Source organism: Mauremys mutica, chromosome 22 (genome assembly GCF_020497125.1).
Source record: "Mauremys mutica isolate MM-2020 ecotype Southern chromosome 22, ASM2049712v1, whole genome shotgun sequence".
Lineage (NCBI taxonomy): Eukaryota > Metazoa > Chordata > Testudines > Geoemydidae > Mauremys > Mauremys mutica.
In genome coordinates, this window is record NC_059093.1 from 23902481 (window position 1) to 23926230 (window position 23750).

The 23750-nt window shown below is 51.7% G+C and overlaps 3 non-coding genes across 3 annotated transcripts; 1 reads left to right on the plus strand and 2 right to left on the minus strand.

Moving 5' to 3' along the window:
- Nucleotides 1-3903: 3903 nt before the first annotated feature.
- TRNAK-CUU lies at nt 3904-3976 on the minus strand. Its single transcript has one exon. It is a non-coding gene; the product is annotated as a tRNA-Lys (tRNA).
- Nucleotides 3977-6641: 2665 nt separating this feature from the next.
- Nucleotides 6642-6723, minus strand: TRNAS-CGA. The gene has a single exon. It is a non-coding gene; the product is annotated as a tRNA-Ser (tRNA).
- Nucleotides 6724-16409: 9686 nt separating this feature from the next.
- TRNAA-UGC lies at nt 16410-16481 on the plus strand. The gene has a single exon. It is a non-coding gene; the product is annotated as a tRNA-Ala (tRNA).
- Nucleotides 16482-23750: the final 7269 nt, after the last annotated feature.

The following is a 23750-nucleotide window of genomic DNA, read 5'->3' on the forward strand; positions in this document are numbered from 1 at the left end:
CCACATGAACACACACACTTGCACAGCCACAAACACCGAGGGATTGCACAAGACACACAAAACCCACACACAAAACCCTTGCCCAAAACCACATGCAGAAATCAATCAATCAATACACACACACACAATCCCCATTCTATGCACACACCTTGGGTCAGTGTGACACTGAATACTTCAATTGGATGGGGGGGGCCCAGTACCATGACTATTCCCTGCCCCCCAGGGCTTGCAGGGGCAGATTGGGGGCACAGGGGGCACAATCCAGTGCCAGCCAAGGGGTGCGGGGTTAAATGTGGGGATGGGACCGTCATTTCTGCACCACCTGGTTCCTGGCACAGGCTCCTTCCAGGATTTGCATTTCTTGGTAATTTTCACCCCATCATCACTTCCTGCCCAGCCCTCTCCTGCTGTGTGTCGAAGAAAAACTTAGTTCTCGCTTTTTGTTTGGGTGCAGCAAAATCAAATACTTTATTATTTTCTCCAGTAATTACAATGGAGGGAGAGAGTGCCATAAGACACAGGGTCCTGGACAGGTCTCTCAACTGGTAAACAATTACATCAAGCCTTTATACCTTTGTTACAGACAATTTCTAGCAATCATGGAGACAGTAAAAAGCAACAAATACATTTTGTTTATACATAAGCTTTTCTGCTATCTTACTAGAAAAAGCAAGACTGCATATTGCAAGGTCGTAATAACTTTCACACAGTTCACTCTGTCTTACATTATCTTGCTTCTACAAATCCCACGTCATTAGGGTCACAGCTAGCCTAACTCATGCTAACTAACATTCATTAAGATCTCTTCAAATCCTTGTTAATTATTTACTGGCTTCCACATGTGCAAGATGGTTCAGGGGGTATGGGAAGAACCCAGAAGTCCTGGCTCCCAGCCTCACCTGTGCTAACGTACGAGACTCCACTCTAACCCCAGTGCTGGGACTGGAACCTAGGAGTCCTGACACCCATCTTCCTTTCCTCTAACCGCTAGACCCCACTCCTGCCCTTTTGGGGAGCCAGGACTCCTGGGTTCTGTCCCCAACTCTGGGAGCAGAGTGGGGTCTAGTGGTTAGACCAGGAGGAGCCAGGACTCCTGGGTTCTACTCTCAGTGCTGCTGTGTGATACTGGGCCTCTATTTCTCCTCCCACTTTTTGGGTGTGGAGCCTGTAAACTCTCTGGGGCGTGGCCTGTCTCTCACTGTGTCTGGGCAGTGCCTGGCCCAAAGGGGTCTGATCTCAGCTGGGGCAGGGACTGTCTCTGTGTCTGTGCAGCCCCCGGCACAACAGGGGCCTTGATTCTGCCCCGGTCTCTGTAGGTGCTGCTCTTGTACAGATAAATAGTCATGATACTAGAAGCTGTGGCAGTGCGTGAGTGCACCAGCATTGCCGTGCAAGGGCTAAATGTGATTCTTATCCTTGTGACACACACACCCCCGTGCGCCCTTTCTCCCTCCCCCCCCGCCAGCTCCCTGATTCTCCACCCTGAGCCCCTTGTGCCGCTGCCCTTGTCAACGGCAGCGCAGAAAGCCCTAGTGCCAAAAGAAGATGAGGGGGGAAAGCTTTGCAAAAATCGGTCACACCAATAGGAAACCAGCCCCAGCAGTTTGTGACTTCACTTCCCAAAATTAGACACACACACACACACAAAACCCTGCTCCCTTTGCCAATGCACCACCTCACCTCGTCCAGGAAGGTCTAGGTGGGGAGCTCAGTGTGGGAGCGGCGATGGACGGCAGCATCAAGGTAGGTTCTGGAGATGGTCCTCCAGGTACGGGCGTCTCTGCTCCAACTGGCACTGGGCTCACGCTGGGCTGCGTTCAGTTCCTCGCTCTGGTGTGCGCCCCGGCTCCACAAACGCCCCCGCCTCCTGCTCTTTCCTTCTGGTACAAAAAATATCCTCTTCCTTCGCCCCAGAGAGAGACACCCACGGTGTTGTTCAGCACACGCCTTCCCCCCAGCTTCCCCCCCATTCCCAGGAGCATGCGGGAAGAGGGTCGGGATTGGGGAGAGCCCGTGTCCCGAGGGCAGGGTATGGGGGGGCTTGTCCCCTCCTCAGAGCATGGAGCTGCCAGTAGGCACCTATGGATGGTCCCCCCAAGCAGGGCCAGGATGGAAATGGGAGGCCTGTGCCCCCACATGGAGAATCTGGGGTGCAACCTTACTTAACGGGTCAGTCTGTCCTTTCTCTGACTCTCCCATTCCAGCTTCAACTAGCGCTTGTGGTTCATTCGTTCTTTTTCATTCCTTTCCTTCTCTAGCTTGTATGTTCTTGCTTTCTTTTTTCCCCTCTACCTTTCATGCTCTTGCTTTCTTTCCTTCTTTTTCTAATGTTTTTTTCTCTCCCTTTATTTCTTTCTCTGCCTTTCACGTTCTTTTCGCTTGCTCTCTCACAAGTTATTTTTTTCACTCGCTCTTTTTCCTCGCTCCCTTCCGAGCCAAGCAGGTTCTCCACACACATTTTGACAGGTTTTCCTCCTGATCAGCAAGTGGATTAGGCACATCTTCAGTGGGGGTTTGCCAGTCCAGGGAGCAGGCTGGCCGGGTGTCTTCATGGCCATCTGCTGTCCATGCATAAGCATGGTCCTCTCCTCCTCTGACCCTGACCTCGGTTGCTCTGTAGCTTTTAAGCCTTCCCTTGGAGCTGTCAGCACCAGCTGCCTCTGCTGTAGGTGCCCAGAGGAGGAGAGGTGCTGGGCTCCAGCCTGGGACTCTGCCTCCCTCCTGCCTATCAAACCTGGCCCTGGCACTGCTTTCTTCAAGAACCATGTGGGCAAGAGGACAAGCACAGCAGCAAGCACAAAGGCCAAACGTGAAGCAGCAAGAATCCCCACCACCAGGTCAAACCACAGGACTCAGCAACCAGGGTAGCAAGTTCTAGAGCCCCAACCCATTCTGGCCAATGACCTGGCCCCAGTGGGCAAGTCACCCAGCAGGAGCAGAAAGATTCACTCTTGCACAGCTGGAGACAGGGAATTTGAGCTCCAGAGTTTTACCACACAGTCCCACAGAGATTTGAACTCAGATTGCAGGATTCAAAGTCCTGAGGGCTGCCCGTTACACCATGGGACCAGCACTATGTAGGGGGCAGACATTGGGAACAAGGGGCCTGTCACCTAGAGCATGTGGCCACTGCCAGAGCAAGTGTCCAGCCCGTGGTGGTGTCCCTGCAGCACAGCCAGGGCCTGGGGAGGAGGCCTGGGACATGTGAGGGAGAGACTGTGACCTGCCCTGACCCTCCAGAGACGCTGATTGTGATCTCCCTGCACCACAGAACAGGGTGACGTGTTTTCCTTTCCCATCTTTCCTTGTGTTTTACATTGATTGCTGGGTAATAAATGGTGTTTGCTTGAAGCACATGCAATGAGGAGTGGGTCAGGGAAGTGCCCAGAGTGGGGACACTGTAGCCCTTTTCAAGTGATCATGACAAGATTGGGGGGGGTCAAGCCCCCCAGGATTCCTGGGCCCAGCCTTGTTGGGGTTACGAGGTCTCTGCCACACAGGAGAGTAGAAAGAGCGTCCTTGGGGTCAGGCAGCCTCTGGGTAAGGGGGTGGGGACTCAGATCCTTCCGCCGGCCAATTCCACCGGGGTCATGTAAAAGCCAGGGAAGTTCCCGACAATAGCCAGACCAGACTCTCCTTACACTTGCCCTCTGTCCTCATTGCTTCTCTCTCTCCCCAACCCACCTCTGCTGCTCTCCCTCTGGGCTTTCTCGGCACCTGGCCCCACAGCGCTTCGTGGCAGCCAGAGACTGTGCTTTCTACACCTGTTCCTGTGGATGTGGCCTCTCTCCTGATTACTAAGGAAAGGAACCTTTCCAGGAAATGGCCACAGCTTCTGGGAATCCGAATGTGGCTGTGAACAGAATTTGGGTCCTGGCACACAAGGCAACTTGAAAAGCTAAGCACCCACACAGGGGCTTGAACCCTGGACCCTCAGATTAAGAGCCTGATGCTTTACCAACTGAGCTACCTGGGCTTTTGGAGACCTTCTTAACCATTCACCACAAGAACGAGCAGGCAGGCAAAAGAGTGGCACAAAAAGTCCCCGGAACCCCTCCTCTTTTTCTGCACAGCCACTGCCTGTCAGCAGGATTCCTCCTCCTCCTCAGTGAGCACCTAGACAGCGAGTCCATCTGCTGCACCCCAGTTCCCCATGCCTGAGCCTCCCTACCAAAGTCCCGTACCTGGCTCCAGAAAATTAAGTCTCACGTCTCGCTGGGAACTCGACTTCTTGTGCCCTGAGAGTCTCGCCCCCCTTCAGTAGATGACCCAAGAAACACAGTGTCCACCTTTTCCAAAGAAGTGCGTGAAGTAGCTTTGCTCCTGTGTCTACATGGTCTAATGGATAAAGTATGTGACTTGGGATCAAGTGATTGAGGGTTCAAGTTACTTTATGGTTGTATTGCTGCAGTTTTACCTTCGTGCTGAAAGTCCTGCTCCCTTCAGGGCTGGAACCTCTTCTTGGCCTCTCAGGCCAATTCTCTGCCTTCAGCTAGAGCCCTGGGAAGGAGTTGGGGGTGGGCGCCACAAAGGCTGGGGCATGAGCCCCATGTGCTTCCAGTCTCGCCTTTGCCATTCCTGACTTGCCAAAGAAAACGGACGGCTGCCCGGGCAAGCGTGTGGAGCAGTTTCCCTCTGTCCCTGTGCTTGAGGGAGTTGCTACATAGCGCCTTGGGAGCCTGGGTGTTTCTCCGGTTCTCATCAGTTGGGGAAAAACCTCTTGGGGTAAAATCTCCTGCCCCACTGCAAAACTCAGCACCATGAGTGGGAACGGTCAGAGGCCCCACCATGGGGGCTGGCCCTGCTTTCCTACCATCTTCTGATGTTGGCCACAGAGCTTCAGCAGCCGCCTTGAATGCTGGTCTGTGGGTGGCCTTCAGTGGGGGTTTGGCATTGCAGGGAGCAGGCTGGCCCGGTGTCTTTGTGCCTGTCTGCTGGCCACGCATAGGCATGGTCCTGCCCTCGTCTAGCCCCGCCCTCAGTTGCTCTGTGGCTTTTAAGTCTTCCCTCAGAGCTGTCAGCACCAGCCGCCTCTGCTCTAGGTGCCCAGAGGAGGAGAGGTGTGTTGGGTCCAGCCTGGGACTCTGCCTCCCTCCTGCCTAGCAAGCCTGGCCCTGGCTCTGCTTTCTTCAAGTGCCATGTGAGCAAAAGAAAAAGTGTGGCCACAAGCTCCAAACTTGTGGGCATCAGGTGAAGCAGTGAGAATCCCAACCACCAGTCAGCCACAGCCACTTCCAGACCCCCACCAAAGACCTGGTTCTGGCGGGGAAGGAGTCACCCAGCAGGAGGGAAATGATTCACTCTTATATAGCTGGAGACAGGAAAGCACTTTGAGCACCAGATCTTTACCACCAGCTAACACCTGGTGGTGGAAGGATATTGGGGGCCAGTGGCACGGGGAGGAAGTTGAGCTGGACCCTGAGCTAGGCTAGACCCTGGCGGTGAGAGTCTGGCCACCACCTGCCACCCCACTCTGTTGTCCTGGCTTCCCCCACTGGGTGTCATTTCAGGAGGGACGTGGGGCTTCTGCCTCCCTTCCCCGATTTTCACACCGCAGAGGAGTGCGAACAGGAAAACCAACGGCTGCTCCACACCCCCACCGGAGGAACCCGACGCCCATAGCTGTGGGGAGTAAGAAGTGGCTGTTGGCTGACAGGGCCTGTCCCCGAGGAGCTGGAACAGCAGCTGCCGCCTCCCTCTCAGCTCCAGGCTGTGGGAAATGCTCATTGCCTGGCTGCATGGGCGGATGCTGCTCCGTGCTCTGGAGAGCGTCTGTATTGCTCTGTTAACCCCCCGTCTTCACTGAGCCAGTCTGGTAAGGTCCCAAGTGCCCCCTCCGGCCTGGCAGCTGAGAGTCTGTGCAGACATCAGCCCCCCTGCCAGCCCCACAGGCAGCAGCAGCGCCAGCCCCCCCAGCAGCACAGGGGCACTCAATGCACTTCCTGTGGGGAAATGGCTCCTTGGCATCCAGCTGCTAGAGTGAGAGCCAGGAGAGAGCAGTGTCTGGCTCACCCTGGGGGAGAGAAGAGACCTGGTGAGTGCGGATCTCCCTCAGCCTCCCCCGCAAGGCTGGTCAGTTGTATTGTCACTGTGATAGTCGGTGCTTCCCTTCAGGGCCGGCCCTAGAGGGATCCGGGGTCTGAGACAAATCCCCCCTTTTCTGCAACAGGCCCTGCCCCCACCCCCAAGTCCCATCTCTTCCTCTCCCTACACACCACTGAACAGCTTATCACTGGCAGGGGGCAGGTGCTGAAGGGGACCAGCAGGAGCTTCTCCACAAGGCCCATAGCAGGGGGAAAGCTGGCTGCCAGTGGGTGCTGAGCACCTTCTCCCCCCCCACCCCTTGTTGTTTCTGCAGCCCCGTAGCTCCCATGGAGTCGCTGACTTGGCTCCTTTCACACTCTAGAGAGAGGAGCAGAACCAGGGCTGTGGCTGATCTATGGGGCACCAGGTGAGTGGCAGAGGCTTCAGGCGCTGAGAGTTTGCCTGACCCCTCAGGGACACAGTGTGAGGTGGTGTCCCAGGCATCTCTATGAAAAGAGCAGAACAGGATTTACTTGGGGTGGGGAGAAAATTGAGAGTGTCTCAGGGGGTTGTACAGAGGTATTGCCCGGGTGAGGGACTGGCTAAAACACAGGCCTCGCTGTGAGCAGGATTTGAACCTGCGCAGGGGAACCCTATTAGATTTCGACTCCAACGCCTTAACCACTCGGCCATCACAGCTGTGAGCACACAACTTCCCCAGTGCCAGAGAAAATGGTAAAGAATCCCAATGTCCAGGCGTGAAGTCATCTGAACTACAGAATTCCCACCGCAAACCTGGCTCCCAAAGCACAGGGGGATTGGGGGTTTGTTCTCTTTGCTTAGCCATGTGCAGTCGCACAGAGAGCGCGTTTAACAGTCTCCCCTCCCACAGAGTGGGAAGGGGAAATGATTCTCAACTTGAAGCCTGAGGTAGGGTGACCAGACGTCCCGATTTTATCAGGAATGTCCCGATATTTGCTTGTTTGTCCCGCGTCCCGACCGATGTTTGGTCGGGACACTGGACAAACAAACAATTGTGCCCTCTGCTCCGGCACACAGGCAGAGCCCGGAGGGACACTCACCCCCCCGACTCCGCCCCCTCCTTCCCCCATTGCATCCCTCCCCAAATCCCCGCCCTGGCCCTGCCTCCAGCCTCACCCCCTCACTGCCCCATTGGATCCCTCCCCAAATCCCCGCCCTGGCCCTGCCCCCAGCCCCACCCCCTCACTGCCCCATTGGATCCCACCCCAAATCCCCGCCCTGGCCCTGCCTCTTCCCCAAGCACGTGGCATCCTCCTCCCTCCCAGGTCTGCACACGGGCCATGGCCATGGCCGGGAGCGCAGCATGGAGGCTGCTCCAGTCCTGGAGCCTGCGGGGCAGTGCAGTGGGGTTGGGGGCAGTGCGGTGTAGAAAGCGCAGTCTCTGGCCCCCAGGAAGTGCTGTGGGGCCAGGTGCTGAGAAAGCCCCCAGAGGGGGAGCAGCAGAGATGGGGGGAAGGGAGAGAGAGAAGCAATGACAACAGAGGGCAAGTGTACAGGGGGCATCTGGTCTGGCTATTGGGACAAACTTCCCTGGTTTATACAGGACCCTGGTGGAATTGGCTGTAGAAAGAATCTGATTCCCCACCCCCTTACCCAGAGGCTGCCTGACCTCGAGGACTGTTAGGATACAGAGATTCAGGCCCGTCTGCAAAGGCCTGTACTTTAAGAATTTAGGTGTATTTTTATCACTTAGCTAGTTATAAAGATATAAAAGAAAGAATAAAAAATCACTGTCTGTCTGTGTAATGGCCTTCTCTTACTGTGACAGTCTGAGGCCTGGTCCTTCGGCTAAGCAGCAAAGGCAGCCATAAGCTGGGAAGTGTATGGTCACATTCACATGTTCCAAACTAGTCACATTGAAATAAGGTGCTATTGGGCTTTTAGGAATACAATCCTGTCCTGATATTCCTATCACCTCCAGAGAAAGGGAAACTTAGTTTGGTAGCATCCTGTCTGGCAAGAACTCACTTATCAATAGACACAGCTGGAAAACCCTTATGTCCGTATAGATGTAGTTGTGAAATCCTCCCTTCTGTATTGTTTTGTATGTTTATTTGCATGGTCTCTGTCCAGTTCTGTGATTGTTTCTGTCTGCTGTATAATTAATTTTGTTGGGTGTTAACCAATGAAGGTGGTGGAATACAATTGGTTAAATAACCATGTTACAGTATATTAGGATTGGTTAGTTAAATTTCAGTAAAATGATTGGTTAAGGAATAGCTAAGCAAAACTCAGGTTTTACTATATAGTCTGCAGTCAATCAGGAAGGCGGGAGGCGGGGGAATGGGAACAGGGACTGGGGATGAGGGAGTTGGGATCATGTTTTGCTACAGGGGGAAATGGGAACAGGGGATGGGAACAGAAACAGGGACACAGACAAGGCTCTTTGGTGTCAGAGCTGAAAAGGGAACACTAAGGAAGGAAACTGGAATCATTGCTTGCTGGATGTTTACCCCAATAAACATCGAATTGTTTGCGCCTTTGGACTTCGGGTATTGTTGCTCTGGTCATGCGAGAAGGACCAGGGAAGTGAGAGGGTGAAGGAATAAGCCCTCTAACACTGTCATTTGTTGCTCTAGGTTCCATTCACATCCCACTCCTGACACAATCACTGTCTTCTGTCTGACGAAATAGCCTAATTTAAACCTCTCCTGTAACATTACATCACCAACTGTTTAGCATTTGTATGAAAGAAGTTGGAGGGAATTCAAACATCTTCAAATGGCAAAACTTTTCCCCCGGTCTGGTCAGTGAACCCTATGGTGAGAAACTTTCTGTGCATTTCAGTTTCTTGTATTGTTGGATGGGGCCTGAGGTGCTGAAAGGGAAATGTCCATGGCAAACTTGGACATCACTGTTGTCCGAAAAAAGGCAGGTGTTAGACACAATCGCTTCTCGTATTCCTGTGGAATCCGAGTCTAGCTGAAGAATTTCTGTCTATCCTAGAGAGAATCATTCCATTGTAAATACAAATGCAATGAGATCTTCAGGTCGAGTCAGCGCCTTTTAAAAATATTTACTGAGAAAAAAGCCATTCTTTGCCTTGATGATAAGGACAAGAAGCCCGCTTTGCCTTTCCATTTCAAATGTGAAATGAATGGAGATTTTCATTGAAAAACTTCTGGTTTTTAGGGGGAATTGAACCCAGGCCATGGCTGTTAAAACACCAAAACCTATTGCTTAAAGCACCAGGGAGGGCTGTTTTTTTCTGACAGCCAGTGTTGTTTTTCTCAGCCTCCTACTTCGCCAATGTCAGACTCTGAGTGCAGTTAAGCTCTGGAATAGGCTCCCAAAGGCGTCTGTGGTGTCTCTGTCCTCAGAGGTTTTTAAGAACAGGTTGAACAAACCTCTGTCGAGGATACTCTGCATATACTTGTGTTTTTCAGATGTGAGCCTGACTAGTTGAGTTGGCAGAGCATCAGACTTTTAATCTGAGGGTTCAAGTCCCTGGTCAGGTTAAAAACTTCTCACTGTGATTATAAAAATCTGTCTCTCTGGAGTCTTGTTCAGTGTTACTCTTTCTCTCCAGGATTTTGCCTTTCCTAAGAAGGGCCTTTCTGTGGGGGGGATTGAAGGAGCAACTCCTTGACATCCCATCTGTCCTTGCAAGCTGGAGGAATAAAGTCCTCTGGGCATATAGCATGTTCCTCCCCTGCAGACACAAACACACAGAATATTCATAAGGAATTAGAATTAGAATCCACCACTTTCCTTGGGAGCTTGTTCCTGTGGTGAATCATCCTCGCTGTTGAATATTTGTGCCTTAGCTGTAATATGAATTTGTCTCTTTTCACCTTCCAGCCATTGGGTCTTGTTATGCCTTTCTCTGCTCGATTAAAGAGCCCCTTCATACCCAATCTTTTCTCTCCATTAAGGCCTTTCAACACTTCAGTGAAATCACCTTTCAATCTTCTTTTGATAAGCTAAACAGGTTGAGCTCATTCAATAGCAAAGAGCCACCAAATGTTCTGAGGGCTGGAGAAAAATGTCTTCTAGGGAAAGTGGTGGATTCTCCATCTCTTGATATCATTTAATGGAGACTAGATGCCTTTCTGGAATGTGTTTGCCCAAAAGTAGCTATTGTGTCATACAGGAGGCCTGTGATATGCAGGGGGTCAGATTAGATGCTCTAATGGTCTCTTCTGGCCATAAAGTCGACTAATTTCTGAAAAACTGAGTGTAGCATTGGGAGCAGCGTCTGATGTTTCCCTGTCTAGCCGGCTTGCTGCCTAGAACGAATGCTCCTTGAGTGGGGTGAACCACAGGGAGTAGCTCAAACCTCCGCAGTGCCTGGCCAGGGGCAGGACATTAGCACAGCAAGGGAGGGGTGTGGCAGTGACATCACAAAGGCCTTTTGCAGGACCTCAGACTATTGGTCCAAGGTGGTGGGGAGGTGGTGACATCACAGAGAGATGCTGACATCAGGCAGGCAGGGCAGGGGCGAGGGGCCAGGGAAACCTTAGAGACCCCTGTGGCTTTGCTTCAGCAAGTCTCCTTCTCCAGGTCTCTCTTTGAGGACGGAGAGAGTATTCGGGTTCAGGCACGTGAGTGCCAGGAGGAACCTCTTTCGAGTTTTCTCCTTCCCTTTTCCTGATTTTACTAGAAAACAGCCGTCCCTGTTTAGAAGGTAAGAGCCTCCTTGACGGAAGGGGTGTCCTGGGGGTGTCACAGTTCGGATGCCGGTGCCCCCCCCACAATGTAAGGAAGTTCCCGCCACCCTGCTCTGTGTTCGCAGGGAGGGAGAGAGCAGCATCCACGGCAGTGATTTGCTCCTGGCTGCCGGAGCAGAGCAGCAGGCTCAGCTGTCAGAACTTCCCAGAGTGATGAAAGGGGAGGGGCCCATGGCTCTGTAGGAGGAATGCAGGGCAGATGAGTTCACAGCAGGCATTGTGGGATACTGGAGGAGGCCAGTTATGGTGATATAATGAACAGCAGCGTCTACTCTGTTACTTTAAGTTTGCTGCAAAAAGCTCTAGACCTCTCATCGAAGTCATTTTATTTTGTCAGCAAAACAGGGCACTTTTGTCACCAGACATAGCATTGCAGTGTGTACACCAGCCACAAGCTACCGACCGAGAGAGCGTTGTGTGTTTTTCACACACCTGAGCAATATAATTCTGCTGAAACAACTTTGTAGTGCAGACCTGGCCAAAGATTCACTCACACACAGCTTGCTAGGAAAACCTCACCTGCTCCTCTGCTTTGCAGAATCCAAACACAAGCAAAGCTTGTCAGGCCCTGGTGGCGATGGCAAGGAGTCAGGTGTGGGCAGACAGTCTGTTATAGCTACCCCCAGGCACCATGGCTTAGCTGGCTAAAACTTCTGTTTCATAAAAAGAAGAGCCTAGGTTCAACTCCCAGTACTGCCTTGTTGACTGGCTGTTGGGGCACCTGTTATTGTCTACTGTCAGTTTCAGAGGTAGATGGGCCTTTGGTCTGGCCCAGTGTGGTTTTTCTTATGGTTTAAATAACACTCACTGGCACTGATAATAGAGTTACTGAACGTTTGGGAGTTAGGAGCGGGTAGGTCAGTGGTCCAGTCCCCACACAGATGACCCCTGTCTGGGACAGGGGCAGGTCTGAGCTCTCACCCAAATGCTCATTGTGGCTGCCAGAATCTGTGAGCAGCTTGTTTAGTTTACGCCAAAGGTTGAGTCCTGCTTTGTGCACCGTGTGTGAGAATGAAAATCCTAAACCACCCTTTGAAATAACGAAAGCAGCAGGACATGTTATTGTCCCTGCCCCAAAGCAGACAGACCAATGGAGAAATGCTGTTGAGTCCAGGCTAATACTCCACTGCCATTTTACCTTTTTTGCTGGCTAAACTCCTACTTATCTGCCCGGCCCAGGCTGTCCTCTGCCTCAGCTGCTGCTCCCGGCCTCCTCTAGAGTCAAACACGCAGGACTCCCAGAGGAACAGAGGCTGGGACAGGGCAGCAGCCTGGGCTGGGCTGGGAAGATGCTGGGAGTTCTCGTTCCCTGAGAACTGGCCCGGCTCCCTTCTCAACAGCGAACAAATCAATTCCATGCCCCCTCACCAGAAAAACCAGCCTGGAGCCAAGGGCAGCAGGGGACGATTCCCTCCAGTTCCCACCGAGGCAGGAGAGAACCCAGGGTGTTTCTAGCAGAGCTTATGGAACTGACGTGGGGAAACCAGCCTTTAATAACAGGCAGTTCCAGTTTAAGCTAAGTGTTTTTAACAATTTCTACAACATTAAATAACCCTTCAATCGTAGTGTGACCATCCATAACATTGCTTCAGCCTTATAGGTTCCTAAGTGTACAACTAAACATCTCTTCAAACACAAGGGAGTGGAGATCAGTCAGTGTTCAGAGTCATCCCATATAAAAGAACCATGTTGTCGTACATACTGGCCCCATCATGTGGCCATCGCCTTTCCCTCTTCTCTGTTAAAAGTTTTAGTATTTTGCACAGAAACTTTCTTCCCTCAGGAGGGTCCTGGGAACCAGGGCTGCCAGCCAGACAAACACCTTTAAGAGGCAGCGTAATCTGTCAAAAAATGATCTCCCTCCTTCAGTTCAGTGACACCCTGAAATGTTACTTATCAGGGCAGAGCCAGAGGATTGAAAGCAGCTACATCAAGCCCCTGTGTAGCTCACAGGAATGAACGCAAACACTCCCTCGTATCTGAAGAGATGTTTAGTTTTACCCTTGGTAAACTACAAGACTAAAGGGCAAGGCAGTGGTGCCAGATATGAAGAGTGAAACACGAGACAATCATCATAGTTATGCCCATAGTGACTGCAAATTATTTCTAAATTCTTCTTATTATCATCAGTGTATTATTTTCTCTGGAGTCTAGACATTGACTATATCTTGACCAAGAAATTTAGATCTTGATAAAATAATCAATTATCCCTGGTTAAGGCAATGGACTTGATACCCACTGGGGTGTCCCTACACAGGTTCAAGTACTAACAACAGTGGCTGCCTTTTAGCCATGGATTTTAATCAGGGCAATAAATTGATACGAACTCCTGTAAAATCATTTTCCAGCCCGACTCCTTCACCCACATTTGTTAGGTCATTGGGTCACCATGTGAACATTTCATTTCCCTCCTCAATTTCACACAGAGACACAATTTCCTTTGCACAGATCCATGAACAGCAAAACCTCCCTGTGTCTCTTGTCTGAGCCAGGGCATTCGATTCCATTGAAACCTTCTCTCCTGCAATGGCGATGGTCAGACAGAGGGGACGTGGCCACCTTCACCTCTGACAGTGAGATATTGGCTCAGCTCTTTCTTTATGCTGCCGCTGTTAGTCCATGAAACATCAGGGATGGAATGCAAGGCTGAGTTCAACCCCCTGAAACATTTCAGTGCCCAGAGAAATCCTGACCCCGGCTGTTGGAATGATATGGTGGAGATTCGAATAGGAAAGGAACTGTCTGAATTGTCAGTGTGGGGAATGAACAACAATCTATAGCAATGTCATTAACCACAAACACACTCTCATCATGCTCCAGCTGGAAGGGAAATGGGCAGGAATTCTCGCTGTTCAGCCATGGACACACTTACACTAATGCACAGCCAGGAGTGTGCTGGGGGAGCTGGTCTGAGCAATTTGAAGTGACAATTCTGTGAGAACAGAATCATGGTGTAGTGAAGTAACTGTACATTAAGTACTTGTGGCTGTGTGGTTAAGGCGATAGACTAAAAATCCATTGGGGTCTCCCCCCACAGGTTTGAATCCTGCCAACTATGGAGGCATTAGCATGTTGTTAGTACCTGAGTGTCCACAGAGTCAAATTGGAGCCAGATCTGGTCTCACTGTAAGGCTGGCTCTACTTAAAATGCTGCTGTGACACTGCTCTAGCACTGTGGAGTAGACACCTGCTACAGTGACTGGAGGGGTTTTCCATCCCTGTAATAGCTACATTGACAGAACAGTCTTTCCTTTCATTTAGCACTATCTAACCATGGCTTAGGTCAGCTTAATTATAGTGGTTTTGGGGTTTTTCACACCCTGAAAGACCATCATGCTCTACCAACTGAGCTAGCTAGATTTAAAGTCAGTCAACTGCCCAGTCGCAGTGTAGAAGGAGCCTGAGTGTGTTTATTTGTGAGCTGAGGTTCCCTGTCTGACATCTGCCATCTTTCCTGGTCCGTTATGTCTCCAGCGAGCAAACCGGAGCTGTCACAAGGCTGGTTAGATGCTGCGTTCTAGCCCAGAGAGCTGGGGTTGATTTAGCATGCTGTCGCCATCAGCTGGTCAGAGTAACCAGGGTGGGAGGGTGGAATTTAGGATTCTCCCACCAAGGGGAGGTGCTGTTGGACTCATCTAGTGGGGGAGAGTCTGAGTCTGAGTTCCCCACATGCCACACACACATTTTCACAGGGAATCAGGTCCCCTGGGAAAAAACTCAAAAGAAGCCCAGGCCCAGGAGTGTCAGAGAAAGGAATCACTGTTTGCCTTAAGAGGTGGGTGAGGGAAACCTGCAGGTCCCCATTTGTGGGGAAGCAGAGGAGGACAAGGAGACGGGAAAAGGGCTTGCAGCTGTTGTGCAATCCCCATGATCCCAGCAGAAGGGTCCGGGGGGCTCAGCACTCAGAACTCACAAGATGGCAAAGCTCAGAGCCCCGTTACACAGAGTCAGACTGTGATCAGCTCACACCCAGGGGGAACAACACCCCTCCCTTGATCTCTATGCCAGAGCTCCTATCAGCTCAGTCCTTCCCGCAAGAGCGGGCTGCTGAGAGGGTTGCAATGGGGTAAATGAAGGCAGAGGAGGATTGTTCCTCATGGGTTTTTTTTTGTGTGTCTCTGTGATCCTGCAGGAGGAAGCATGATTTGAGTTTGTTTTAGTGACTTGGGTTGGGCTGAGGTTGTGACCCTGAGCACAGGGGTTCCTGCACTCTCTGCTCTTAGCCCCTCAGGGAGTGGACAATGGAGTGGTTTCAGAAAGTGGATAGAAAGTAGCCTAAGAAAGTGTAGCATATGTGAGAAGAACAGCACCATCATCACCTCCCTGGTGGTCTAGTGGTTAGGATTTGGCACTTTCACTGCTAAAGCAGGGGTTCAATTCCCAGTCAGGGAAAAGTGACTTTGAACCAAAATAACCTTTAGTTATTCTTCACTTGTAATGTAAAGAAATCCATTGTTGTTTCCTGCATCTTCCCAGTGTCTCCATGGCAGGGCTGGCTCCAGACACCAGCACAGCAAGCAGGTGCCTGAGGTGGCCAATGGAAAGAGGAGGCTTCAGGGGCAATTTGGCCCTCTCAGAGGGAAGGAACTTGCCACCAAAAGCAGCAGAGGTAGAGCTGCCATTGATTGCAGCTTTTTTATTTATTTATTTTTCCGCTTGGGGTGGCAAAAACGCTGGAACTGGCCCTGCTCCAGGGAAGACAATTTGTTAAATCCCAGATGAGTGCAGTTCTATCAGTTCTCAGCCTGAGCCCTTAGGTCTTAATCCTGAGGATATTGTCCCACCATGGGGCCATTTCCCGCCTCTCTTTCCTAGGGAAGCACAATTTTCCTTGCAGAGACACAGGAACAGCAAGATCCTTCTCTGTCCCTTGTGCAAAGCAGGGGGCCAAATTCCATGGAAACAATGGACAAGCAGGGGGCCCTGGGCACATCCAGCCCTGGCCATGAGATGTTCCCTCCCCTCTTTCTTTATGCCCCTGTTGTTATTTCATGGATTGTCTGGGATGGGGGAAAAGCTGAGTTCACTCCAGGTGGAGGGGAAAAAGGACCCTGAAAATCTCAGGACCCAACCCCTGCTACCAGGATCACTGAGGTGCTGGGGATTAGAGTAGGAAAGGGACTGTGTGTATTGTCAAGGTGGGGAATGAATAACAATCTACCACAAGATCCACCTCATTAACCACCGACACAGGCTAATCCTGCTGCAGATAGAAGGGAAACTGGGAGTGATTCTTTGCTGTTCAGCCTTGGAAACAGTGACCCAATTGCACCGCAGTGAATGTGCTGGGGAAAGCTGGACTTCACAGGCAGGTGGAAAGAGCAGATCCTAGAAACACCTGGAGCTTCCCACAGCACTGCTGCCACCAGGGTCAGGTGTTGAGCGACTCACAGCGCCCCTCCCCTCCCATTACCTTCCAGCAGGAGGTGGCAGCACCCCCCACCCAATGCAGGGGAGAGGGCTGAGTGCATCTCTGCACCCTGAGTCCAGGGCACCCACTCTCTCTAATCCACACATCGAATCTGGCCCTGCTGCAAAGTGCCCCCTAAGAACCAGCAGCCTCAAGGACAGCAGGTTTGGCCCTCAGAGCAGGGAATGTGTCCCCCATGCTGCTGTTAGGCCACTGGATGCTCTGGGAATAGGACAGCTCTGAGTGTAACCTGCAACCCAGCTGGGGATGTAGCTCAGTGGTAGAGCACATGCTTTGCATGTGTGAGGCCCTGGCTTCAATCCCCAGCATCTCCAAGCTTTTTTTTTCTCACCCTGCTGCTTTGCTCATGCCCAGCTGGGATGTGGCCCATCAGTCTCCCTGCAGGAGTTTTAATCCTGCGGAGTGAGCGGCAAGTGCCAATTGCATGGAAGGTCTGGGGGCGGTTTCTGCTCCTAAGTCACCTCAGTACATGTAAGATTCCCACCCGCTGTGCTGCTTGGGACAAGGGTAGATGAGAAGGGCGAATCCTCCAGCACTGGAGGGAAAGCTCCCATCTGCACAGACTGAGAGGCAAAGAAACAGAGGGGCAGTCAGTGCTCAGAGAGGAGAGAGGTCAGTGATTCACACCCACCAGGGGACACTGTCTTTCTGAGGCGAGTGCAGCTGGCTTGGGATGGTGCTGACGATGGATAGAAAAAAGGCTGGAGTCAATGACAGACGAGACCACAGCAGGGGAAGGGGAATGGCAGCCCCACAGAAGGTCCTGGGTGCTCAGATGCCCCAGTTATTGCACCCTGGCCTGTCACAGAGAGAGAAAAGACCCAGCGGGACCCAGCCCCCTACAGTGATCCCATGGACAAGAACCTGGCTGGGAGTGGGGTGAAGGTTCCCTCTGGGCAAAGGGGAGCTGAAATCCCTCAGTGTCCTGGAATTTAAGCAATGGAAGCTTCAAACCCTGCAGGGGTGTGGGCTGAGGTGCATCAGCAGAAGGTTGGGCTGGACAGGGGGCGGCAGGTTTGGATAATTTTTGGTGGTGCCCAGAATGGGACCAAGTCCTGCCCCACCCCACCCCACCCCACCCTCACACAGGACCAGCTTTAGTCCGATTCTCCTGATTCCCCTGAATCGGGCCCCACCCCTAAGAGGGCCCCGTGCCCAAGCCCTGGTACTGCGTACTGGCAAGAGCTGGTGCGCTGTACCAGGGTGGCCCGGCTTCCCCAGGGGGCAATTTAAAGGGCCTGGGGCTCCCAGCAGGGGCTGGGATAGGGCTGGGGTAGGGCTGCAGGGCGCTATTTAAAAAGTCCAGGGTTCCCATTGCTTCTACCGCCCCGGCCCTTTAAATAGCCCCCAGAGCCCCGCTGCTTCCCCAGGGCTCCCTCAGCTATTTACAGGGCCGGGGCAGTGGAAGCAGGGGAGCCCCAGGCCATTTAAATAGCCCCCAAGCCCCGGGCTGCTGCTGCTACCCCGGTGCTGAGGGAGGGAGGAGGGGGCACTTACCGTACAGGGTGGGCTGTACCCTCTGTACCTGCACCCCCTGCCTGCAGCCAGCCCCTGCCTCCAGCCAGCCCCACACCCGCTGCCTGCAGCCAGCCCATCTCCAGCCAGCCCCACACCTCCTGCCCTGCCTGCAGCCAGCCCATCTCCAGCCAGCCCTGCACCCCCTGCCCTGCCTGCAGCCAGCCCATCTCCAGCCAGCCCTGCATCTCCTGCTCGCAGCCAGTCCCTGCTGCACCCCCTGCCTTGCCTCCAGCCTCTCACCCCCTGCCCTGCCTGCACCAGCCCCTGCCTGCAGCCAGCCCCACACCCCCTGCCTGCAGCCAGCCCATCTCCAGCCAGCCCTGCACCCTCTGCCCTGCCTCCAGCCCCTCACCTCCTGCCCTGCCTGCACCAGCCCCTGCCCACAGCCAGCCCCACACCTCCTGCCCACAGCCAGCCTGTCTCCAGCCAGCCCTGCACCCCGTGCCCTGCCCGCAGCCAGCCCTGCACCTCCTGCTCACAGCCAGCCCCTGCTGCACACTCTGCCTGCACCAGCCCTGCACCCCCTGCAGCCAGCCCTGAACCCCGTGCCCTGTCTCCAGCCAACCCCTGTCGTACCCCGTGCGGCTCTGCCTGAAGCCAGCCAGCTCCCCACACACCCCCTGCCCGCACCAGCCCTACACCACCGGCCCCGCACCTCCTGCCCTGTCTCCAGCCAACCCCTGCTGCACCCCCCTGCCTGAAGCCAGCCAGTCCCGCACTCCTGTCTCCAGCCCTGACAATCCCTGCCGCATGCCCCTGCGGCCCTGCCTGAAGCCAGCCAGCCCCACACACCCCTGCCTGCACCAGCCCTACACCACCGGCCCTGCACCTCCTGCCCTGTCTCCAGCCAACCCCTGCTGCACCCCCCTGCCTGAAGCCAGCCAGTCCTGCACACCCCATCTCCAGCCAGCCCTACACCCCTTGCCCTGCCTGCAGCCAGACCCTACTTCCAGTCAGCCCCTGCCCTGCCTCCAGCCAGCCCCATGTCCACTGGTGCCCTGCAGTTCCCAGGGCAGTAACCCTGCACACCTGCTTCAATGAGGGGGGCAGGGAGCAGCTGGAACCCACACATGTGCACACTGTAGGGTGACCAGACAGCAAGTGTGAAAAATCAGGATGGGGGTGGGGGTTATTAGGATCCTATATAAGAAAAAGTCCCAAAAATTGGGACTGTTCCTATAAAATCAGGACATCTGGTCACCCTAGCACACCCCCAGGGAGTGGCAGGGACCCACACATGTAAAACGGAATTCGTTTCTAGTTCAGGCCCATCTTTTTAAAAAAGAACTTTAGGTAGGGTTAACATACACCCGTATTTTCCTGGACATGTCAGGCTTTTTGGTTCTTAAATCACTGTCTGGGAGGAACTTTTAAAGTTTAAAAATTTAAAAATTACTCCTGGGAAAATATGGACGCATGGTAACGCTATTGGTACAAAAAATACATACTGTGGCACATCCCTTAAATCAGAACTTTTTATAGGGAACCGGTTCCTAAGGAATGAAAGTCTTTTTTATATATACATATATATACACATTTTTAGTTATCCCTGCCGGGGCCCGGCTGAAAATGACTGCCCAGAGTTCGAGAACTGTCCCTGTTCTCATTGGACAGATGGGGAGAAGCCTGAAGTACAGAGAAGGGAAGTGACCTACCCAAGGGCCTACACAGCAAGCTGGTGGCAGAGCCAGAAAGAGAAGCCAACAGTCCTGACTCCTGTTCTAATGGACAAAAAACCCAGAGAAAGGGATAGAGCCCAGGAATCGAGATGGTGGGGAAATTTCATTGAAACCATTTCTGTCAGAAAATCCCCTTCAGACTAAGGCAGTTTGTTTCTCGAAATCAAAACAAGTGAGATGAAAGTTCTTTGCAAAAAGATTTTGTTGCAAAACAAAAGCATCTCCTGTTTGTCACAGTGTGTTAAATTGTCTCATCGCACACAAAGAGGAGACACTTAGATCTCAAACATTAGATAAGATGCTTCAGTCTGAGCTAAGTAATTGCTGCTCTTAACAATTTCAAAATAAAAAAATACAAATCAAATAGACTATTTCAGCTATTCTATTATGTCATAATCTGCTCTGAGTAAATGTGATAGGACACCGCATATTATGCACTACTCCTAGTGACACTCTCCAATGGATCCCCACCCACCGTGAGGTAGGTAGGAGCGGATCATTATTATCCCTACTTGAAAGAGGAAGAAGCTAAGGCTGAGAAAGGAGAATTGACTTGTCTTAAGTCACACAGCCAGCCAGTGGCAGAGTTGGGAATAGGACCCAAGAGCCCTGATTTTCAAACTAACCATCGGATCTTGAATTTCAGACACTGAATGACCTGAATAAAGTGCTCTCAGATGAGCTCCAGACCAACAACAGTGCACAATAAATATTCCACAAGTATTTGAGGAGAACTGCAATGTTAGAGAGAATCATGAACTGCTCAGAGACAATTAATGCAGAGGAGCAGCAAAATTCATCAAACATATGACTGGTTATGACTTATTTCCTTGGGCTTAAAAGAGAACAACAAGGACCTGAGTCTCCTCCCTGTCAATAACCTCCTGCTCAGCCAATCAGGGTAGAGACTGAGGACGGGAGGCTGAGGGTTCTCGCCCAAAGGATGGCCCAGGTCACCGGTGGGGATCACTGCCCGAGCACTATTTCAGCCCCACATTTTCAGGTGGACCTCCCACAGTGGGAGCTGCAGAGCATTCCCCTGAGACACATACGCACACCCCTCCTGGTGTTGGGAGGGGAACAGGAGAAAGGACAAAAGAAGCAAGAGACAAAGAGAAAGGAGGGAGGGATGGATGGAGGAAAAGGTGAAACCAAAAGGACAAACCCTAATGTCCCCAGTGATTCTAAGGACAAAATCCCAGGTGCACAATAAAATTCTGCCTCCTTAAGCTCGTGTTTTCCATGCCTAGAATTCAACTGTCACCAGATGGATCAGACTGAACAGGTTTCAAACCTCAAGGAGGCTCTTACCTTCTAAACAGGGACGGCTGTTTTCTAGTAAAATCACTAAAGGGAAGGAGAAAACTCGAAAGAGGTTCCTCCTGGCGCTCACGTCCGTGAACCCGAATACTCCCTCAGTCCTCAAAGAGAGACCTGGAGAAGGAGACTTGCTGAAGCAAAGCCACAGGGGTCTCTGAGGTTTCCCTGGCCCCTCGCCCCTGTCCTGCCTGGCTGATGTCAGCATCTCTCTGTGAGGTCACCACCTCCCCCCCACCTTTGACCAACAGTCTGAGGTCCTGCAAAAAGCCTTTGTGATGTCACTGCCACACCCGTCCCTTGCTGTGCTAATGTCCTGCCCCTGCCCAGGCACTTTGGAGGTTTGAGCTACTCCCTGTGGATCACCCCACTCAAGGAGTGTTTGTTCTAGGAAGCAAGCCAGCTAGACAGGAAAACATTGAACACTGCTCCCAATGCTACACTCAGTTTTTCAGAAATTAGTCGACTTTATGGCCAGAAGAGACCATTAGAGCATCTAATCTGACCCCCTGCATATCATAGGCCTCCTGTATGACACCAGAGCTACTTTTGGGGCAAACACATTCCAGAAAGGCATCTAGTCTCTGTTGTGTATTTGGTTGTCATGGGTTTTGTTACTATGGCAACTGAGTTAGACTATTAAGGGATAGCTCAGCTGGTTTCAACCGGCTGAGTGAGCTCTCTGTGTCTGTAAATAAAATGGAGGTTTTGGTTAACTGTCTGCTCTCTGGCCTCAAGTGATTGCTTCCTACACCGGCTGCCCCTAGGACATAACACTGGTGACGAGGATGGGATCCTGGTGCTGCTCCAGTAACAGAAGGAAGTAGAAGTCAAGGTAAAGACCAAACAAAGAAAAAAAGCTGCTTGTTTGCAGTGACTGTGAAAGTGAAACTAAAAATCATGGCTACTCTGACCAGGCCCCTGGAGCCTTTTGATGAGAATACAGAGCAGTGGCATGTGTATACTGAGCATTTTGAGCTTTTTGGTATTGCAAATGACATTACAGAAGCGAAGAAGGTGCCAATATTCTTAACTGTTGTAGGGGCTAAAACCTACTCTCTGCTACAAAGCTTACTACACCCTGTTAAGCCTGAGACTAAATCTTACAGTGATATTGTGGAAATCCTGGGGTCTCATTTCTCCCCAAAACCACTGGTAATTGCTGAAAGATATAGGTTCCACAAAAGAGACCAAAAGGAAGATGAAACAGTTGTACAATTTGTAGCCATTTTAAAAAAGCTAGCAGAACACTGTGAATTTAAAGAGATGTTAAATGATGCCCTGCGTGACAGGTTAGTGTGTGGCCTCTGCAGTGAAGCTATACGGAAGCGCCTACTGACAGAGGCTCAGCTTACATTACAGAAGGCTGTTGATATTGCTGTCTCCATGGAACTGGCTACAAGGGAGGCACAATACATCGGTGCACCCCCTAGGGTGCAAAAGGTGTCACAAGAACCGACCCACAAAACTGTGCAGAGTCAAGAATGTTACCGCTGTGGTAAGCTGGGTCACCAGGCATCAGAATGCTGGTGTAAGGACCTGGTGTGTCGACACTGTGGCAAAAAGGGACACATTGAGTGTGCCTGTAAACAAAAGAAAAAGAGGCCTGTGGTCTGGCCGACAAAAAGAGGAACCTTGCATACCCTAGAGCAGACCCAGGATGATCAAGGTGACACCTCCTCACAAGAGGAAGTGCCACTGCATGTTTTGTCTTTGGCAGCAGGCTCACATGAATACTGGGTAACCCCCTTATTGGAGGGCAAACCTATACGCATGGAACTAGACACCGGTGCAGCTGTCTCGCTGGTTCCTGAGACTGTTTATAAGGAAAAGCTACAGCATCTTCCGCTTAAGGCAACAAAAACTGTTCTGAAGACGTATACAGGTGAAGCTGTGCCCATGTTGGGCACTATTGATGTTAAGGTGGAGCTCAATGGACGGGCGGCTAAATTGCCACTGTTTGTGGTGAGAGGTAACTACCCAGCCTTAATGGGTAGGTCTTGGCTTGGGAAGATTCAGCTGAACTGGGCAGAAGTGCACCGGATGACTAAAGAAGAAACCAGTCTAACCCCTATACTAAGGAAACATGCTGCTGTTTTTGGAGATGATTTGGGAAGTATGAAGGGAATCACTGTGACATTGAACATTAAACCTGGCAGTCCACCAAAATATCTGAAAGCCCGAACTGTGCCATATGCCATCAGGCCAAAGTTGAAGCAGACCTGGAGCGCCTGGTCACCAATGGAGTCCTAATACCAGTTACCCATAGCTCATGGGCCACTCCTATCGTTCCAATAGTGAAGAAAGATGGCTCTCTCCGGATTTGCGGTGATTTTAAAGTCACTGTCAACCCAGTGTTGTGTGCAGAGCAATACCCGCTTCCCCGCATCGATGACCTCTTCGCAGGCCTGGCTGGGGGACAAAAGTTCAGTAAGATTGATCTGAGTCAAGCATATTTACAGATGCACGTCGATGAAAAGTCCCAAGAACTGTTGACTATTGTGACTCATAAGGGGCTTTATCGATACTGTCGCCTACCCTTCGGAATCACATCGGCTCCCGCCCTGTTCCAGAGGGCTATGGACCAGATCTTGTGTGGCTTGTCAGGAGTTCAGTGCTATCTGGATGATATCCTGGTCACTGGAAGAAATGAAGAGGATCACTTAAAGAATTTAGAGGCTACCCTACAAAGACTGGAAGAGTATGGCCTACGAGTTCGCAAAGACAAGTGTGAATTCTTCAAGCCCTCTGTTGAATATTTGGGACACATCATCGATTCTGCAGGTCTTCATAAGGCCCCTGCAAAAGTTAAAGCTATTGTGGAGGCTCCCCCACCTCGAAATGTAAGCCAGCTGCGCTCATTTCTAGGACTACTGAACTATTATGGAAAGTTCATCTCACAGTTAGCCACACTGCTAAAACCACTTCATGAGCTCCTTGGGCAGAACAAGGCCTGGAAGTGGACTGAAGCCTGTGATGTTGCATTTAACAAAGCTAAGGATGCATTGTTAAATTCTGAAGTTCTAACGCACTTTGATCCATCCTTACCCCTGCAATTGGCCTGCGATG